The sequence below is a fragment of the Anser brachyrhynchus genome (assembly GCF_964034855.1).
Source record: "Anser brachyrhynchus genome assembly, chromosome: 3".
Classification (NCBI taxonomy): domain Eukaryota; kingdom Metazoa; phylum Chordata; class Aves; order Anseriformes; family Anatidae; genus Anser; species Anser brachyrhynchus.
Genome location: NC_137696.1, coordinates 12,779,955 through 12,785,834, shown reverse-complemented (window position 1 = coordinate 12,785,834; position 5,880 = coordinate 12,779,955).

Genomic DNA, 5,880 nt, shown 5'->3' with positions numbered 1-5,880 from the left:
CTCCCACAGTGAGTCCAGAGAGTGCACTGGCACCACTGGGGATGCACTGCAGTGAGTCCAGAGACTGCACTGGCACCACTGGGGATGCACTGCAGTGAGTCCAGAGAGTGCACTGGCACCACTGGGGATGCAGTGCAGTGAGTCCAGAGAGTGCACTGGCACCACTGGTGATGCAGTCCAGTGAGTCCAGTGAATGCACTGGCACCACTGGGGATGCTGTGCAGTGAGTGCAGAGAGTGCACTGGCACCACCTGTAATGCAGTACAGTGTGTCCAGTGAGTGCACTGGCACCACTGGGGATGCAGTGCTGTGACTCCGGAGAGCGCACTGGCACCACTGGGGATGCAGTGCAGTCAGTCCAGTGAGTGCACTGGCACCACTGGGGATGCAGTGCAGTGAGTGCAGAGAGTGCAATGGCACCAATGGGGATGCACTTCAGTGAGTCCAGAGAGTGCACTGGCACCACTGGGGATGCAGTGCAGTGAGTCCAGAGAGTGCACTGGCACCACTGGGGATGCCCTGCAGTGAGTCCAGAGAGTGCACTGGCACCACTGGGGATGCAGTGCAGTGAGTCCAGAGAGTGCACTGGCACCACTGGGGATGCACTGCAGTGAGTCCAGCGTGTGCACTGGCACCACTGTGGATGCAGTACAGTGAGTCCAGAGAGAGCACTGGCACCACTGGGGATGCACTACAGTGAGTCCAGAGAGTGCACTGGCACCACTGGGGATGCAGTGCAGTGAGTCCAGAGAGTGCACTGGCACCACTGGGGATGCAGTGCTGTGACTCCAGAGAGCGCACTGGCACCACTGGGGATGCAGTGCAGTGAGTGCAGAGAGTGCACTGGCACCACTGGGGATGGGTTTCAAGCCAACTGCATTAACCGCTCATGCTTCTTTCTTATGAGACGTTAGTAAACCAATTACATAGCCTTGTCAAGACTAAATCACAGGTAAAAATCCTGTACATCTCATGTGGCCAACCACTCCCAACTAGGATTCCAAGAACCAGGAGGTTCGGTGAAAATAGGGCTAGTGCTATTAGAGGGGTGATTATTAGGGTAAGCCCTAAGCTGTCTTTCATGGAGAAGTGTGGGTGGAATGGGATTTTGTCGCAGTCTTATACGATTCCTAGTGGGTTATTTGAGCCTGATTCGTGTAGGAAGGTTAGGTGGACTAGGGTGATTCCTGCAATTAGGAAGGGCAGTAGGAAGTGGATGGCGAAGAATCGGGTTAAGGTTGGATTGTCTACTGAGAATCCTCCTCAGGCTCATTCTACTAGAGTTTGCCCAATGTACGGGATGGCTGAGAATAGGTTGGTGATTACGGTGGCCCCTCAGAATGACATTTATCCTCATGGTAGGACATACCCTACGAAGGCAGTTGCTATTAGGGTGAGTAGGAGGATTACTCCTGTGTTTCAGGTTTCTTTGTATAGGTAGGAGCCGTAGTAGAGGCCTCGTCCGATGTGTAAGTAGATGCAGATAAAGAAGAGCGAAGCACCATTGGCGTGGAGGTTGCGGATGAGCCATCCGTACTGGACGTCTCGGCATGTGTGAGCTACTGAGGAGAAGGCGAGTGAAGTGTCTGCGGTGTAGTGTATGGCTAGTAGCAGGCCTGTTAGGATTTGTGTGGCTAAGCAGATGGCTAGAAGGGAGCCGAAGTTTCATCAGGCAGAGATGTTGGAGGGGGCAGGTAGGTCGATTAGGGAGTTGTTGATTATTTTTAGTAGGGGATGGGATTTGCGGATGTTAGAGGCCATTAGTGAGTCTGTGTGTTATTAGGATTATTACCAGGATGGAGAGGGCGAAGGATCCTAGGTAGGCCTTAATTAGCCCTGTGTGTATTGAGGTTGCGGCTTTGCTTGCGGCTACTTGTAGTTCAGCAAGGCCCTCTGGCCCTATTTTTTTGAGTCAGGAGAGGTCGATCAAGTGTAGGGCAATGTTTTGTCCCTTTTCTAGTAGGTTTTTGGAGAAGAATCGGTGTACTAGGGGGTTGAAGTACCCTAATGCAGAGGAGAAGTTTATGAGGGGGTTTGGTTTGGGGTGAGTGAGGGTGTGTGTTATGTTCGATAGTTCTAGGGCTAGGATGATTCCTAGGATTGTTATGAGGATGGCAGCAGTTTTGGTGATAAGGGGTATGGTTATTGGGGGGGTTTTGGTTGGTGTGATGAAAGAGGTAATGATTATTCCTGCTGTAATGCTGCCTAGGGCGAGTCGGGTTAGGGGGGCGGTGATTAGTGGGTTGTTTTCGTTTATTGATACTATTGGGGGGATTCGGGTTTGTCCAGCTTGGACTAGGATGGTTATGCGGATGCTGTAGGTTGCGGTGAATGCTGTGGCTATAAGGGTTAGGAGTAGGGCTCAAGTATTTAGGTATGATGTGTTTAAGCTTTCGATGATGAGGTCTTTTGAGTAGAATCCGGCTAGGAATGGGGTTCCTATCAGCGCCAGGTTTCCGATGGTTAGGCAGGAAGTAGTGACTGGGAGTATTTTCTGTAGGCCTCCTATCTTTCGGATATCTTGTTCTCCGTTTAGGTTGTGGATGATAGACCCTGAGCATAGGAATAGTATGGCTTTAAAGAAGGCATGGGTTGAGATGTGTAGGAAGGCTAGTTGTGGGAGGTTTAGTCCGATAGTGACTATTATTAGTCCTAGTTGGCTGGATGTTGAGAAAGCAATGATTTTTTTGATGTCATTTTGGGTTAGGGCGCATGTGGCAGCGAATAGGGTTGATAGAGCACCTAGGCATAGGCAGGCAGTTAGGGCTGTCTGGTTGGTGGCTAGCAGGGGGTGCATGCGGATGAGCAGGAAGATTCCGGCTACTACTATGGTACTGGAGTGCAGTAGGGCTGATACTGGGGTGGGGCCTTCTATTGCTGCGGGCAGTCATGGGTGGAGTCCAAATTGGGCGGATTTTCCTGCGGCTGCGAGGATTAATCCTATGAGGGGGAGGATTGGGGTTTGGTGGGGGTGTACGGCTTGTTGGATCTCTCAGGTGTTGAATGTTGAAGCTAGTCATGCTATGCTCAGGATCAGTCCGATGTCTCCGATTCGGTTGTAGATTACGGCTCGTAGGGCGGCGGTGTTGGCATCTGCTCGGCCTTGTCATCAGCCGATGAGAAGGAAGGACATGATTCGTACTCCTTCCCAGCCTACGAATAGGAGGAATATGTTGTTTGCGGTTGTTAGGAGGAGTATGGCGACTAGGAATGTCAGTAGGTAGGTGAAAAATTTTGTTACGTATGGCTCTGAGGCCATGTATCATATGGCGAATTGTAGGATTGATCATGTTCCAAATAGGGCGATTGGAAGAAATGTTATTGAGTATTGGTCTATTTTTAGGCTCAGGGGGATTTTAAAGTTTATAATGAATTTTCACTCCCAGTGGCAGGTGACAGATTCTACTCCCGAGTAGATGAATGCGGTTGTAGGGGCTAGGCTAATTAGGAATGCGGTTTTAACAGCGCGGGTGGTGGCTTGTGGGGTGTTTTTAAAGTTTTTAAATAGAAATGGCAGGATGATTGGGGTTAGGAGGATTGTCAGCGTGAGTAGTGTGAGGGAGTTGATTAGTAGTGTGGGGTTCACTACTTTTACTTGGATTTGCACCAAGATGGGTGGTTCCTAAGACCAGTGGATTGCTGTTATCCTTTAAAAGTAAGGGGGCTGAGGTTTTAGGCTCAGATGTAAGAGTTAGCAGCTCTTGTTGGTTAAACCCTCCCCTCGGCAGGTAAGAAGGTTTGAACTTCTATTCTTAGAATCACAGTCTAATGTTTGGTTTAAACTATACTTGCATGAGGGGATTCCGGAGATCAGTTCGGGTTTGAGGATTAGGAGGAATATTGGGATAATGTGGAGTGTTATGAGCAGGTGTTCTCGCGTGGTTGAGTTTTGCATAGATGTGATGTGGGAGGGGATTGAGCCTCGTTGGGTCATTAGTAGTATGAATAAGGTGTAGGAGGCGGTTAGTAGGGTTGCGATTCCTGTTAGGATGATCGTGAAGGCAGATCAGTTGAATAAGGTGATTATAATGGTTAGCTCTGCTATGAGGTTTGTTGTTGGGGGTAAGGCTATGTTTGTTAGATTGGCCAGCAATCATCAGGTAGCTATGAGTGGTAGGAGAGGTTGTAGGCCTCGTGTGAGTAGTAGAATTCGGCTGTGCGTACGTTCATAGTTTGTGTTGGCTAGGCAGAATAGTATGGAGGAAGTTAGTCCATGGGAAATTATTAGGATCATTGCCCCTGAGAATGATCAGTGGGTTTGGATTATTCCTGCGGCGATAACTAGGCCTATGTGGCTAACGGATGAATAAGCGATTAGTGATTTTAGGTCTGTCTGTCGTAGGCAGATTGAGCTAGTCATTAGGGCGCCTCATAGGGCCAGGGTTAGGAAGGGGTAGTGCAGGAGGTTGGACAGTGGGCCCATAAATAGAGTGACTCGTATAATTCCGTATCCTCCTAGCTTTAGTAGTAGGGCGGCGAGGAGTATTGAGCCTGCGATGGGTGCTTCTACGTGGGCTTTTGGCAGTCAGAGGTGTAGGCCGTATAGTGGGGCTTTTACTATGAATGCTATGAGCAGTGCTAGACCTGATAGTATTCCTGTCCATGAGGTGGATAGGGTTGGGTGGGTTAGTTGTAGGGTTGGCAGGTGCAGGGTGCCAATTTTCACGTATAGGTGTAAGATTGTGATTAGCAGGGGTAGAGAGCTTACTGGCGTGTAGAATAGCAGGTAGATGCCAGCGCTTAGGCGTTCTGGTTGGTTCCCCCATCGGGTGATTAAGATTAGGGTGGGAATGAGGGTTGCTTCAAATGAGATGTAAAATAGTGCTAGTTCTGTGGTGGAAAAGGCTAGTAGAATGAATGGCTGGACTGCGACTAAGGTTGAGATAAAGATTCGTTTGCGTTGTAGGGGTTCTTGTTGCAGGTGGTTTTGGCTTGCTATGATTATGAGTGGGAGTAGTCAGCAGGATAGTACTAGGAGGGGGGATGAGATTTGGTCAATTCCTGTTCAGTTGGATAAAAATTTGTAGGGGTAGTAGGTTGGGATTAATCACTGTAGGCTTAGGGCAGCGATTAGGAGGCTGTATAAGGTGGTGTTAGTCCATAGAAATTTTGGTGGAGACAGCAGGGCTGTTGGAAGAAGTATGATTGTGGGTAGGATGATTTTTAGCATTGCAGGAGGTTTAGGTTGTGTAGATGGTCGGAGCCATGTGTGCGGGTGGAGGCTACTAGGATGGCCAGGCCTGTGCCCGCCTCACACGCTGAGAAGGTTAGCATGAGAATTGGTACCATGGTGAATGAGGAGACTTGGTTTTCGATGGATCATATTGATAGGCCTACGAATATCGATAATATTATGCTTTCAAGGCATAGTAGGGCGGATACTAGGTGGGTTCGGTGGAAGGCTAGCCCTAGTCCGCTGAAAATGAAGGCTGAGTAGAAGCTTAAATGTAGGGGCGACATAAGAAAGTTACAGGGTTGGCTGTAATCTGCTGGGTCGAAACCAGCTATCTTTTTGGTTAGACTAACTTTCTGTTATTCTGCTCATTCTAGGCCCCCTTGAATTCACTCGTAGGCCAGTCCGAGTGTTAGGAGAAGGAGGATCACTACAGTTCAGGTGAGGGTCATTAGGGGGGATTGGAGTTGGACGGCTCATGGCAGGGGGAGTAGGAGGGCGATTTCTAGGTCGAATAGGACGAACAGGATGGCTACTGAGGAAGAATCGGACTGAGAATGGTAATCGAGCAGATCCAAGTGGGTCGAATCCACATTCGTACGGTGAGAGTTTCTCTGAGTCGGGGTTTATTTGGGCGAGTCAGAAGTTTAATGCGGTTAGGGCGGCGCTTAGGATTGATGATAGGGCGAATATGAACATGAGTGCGT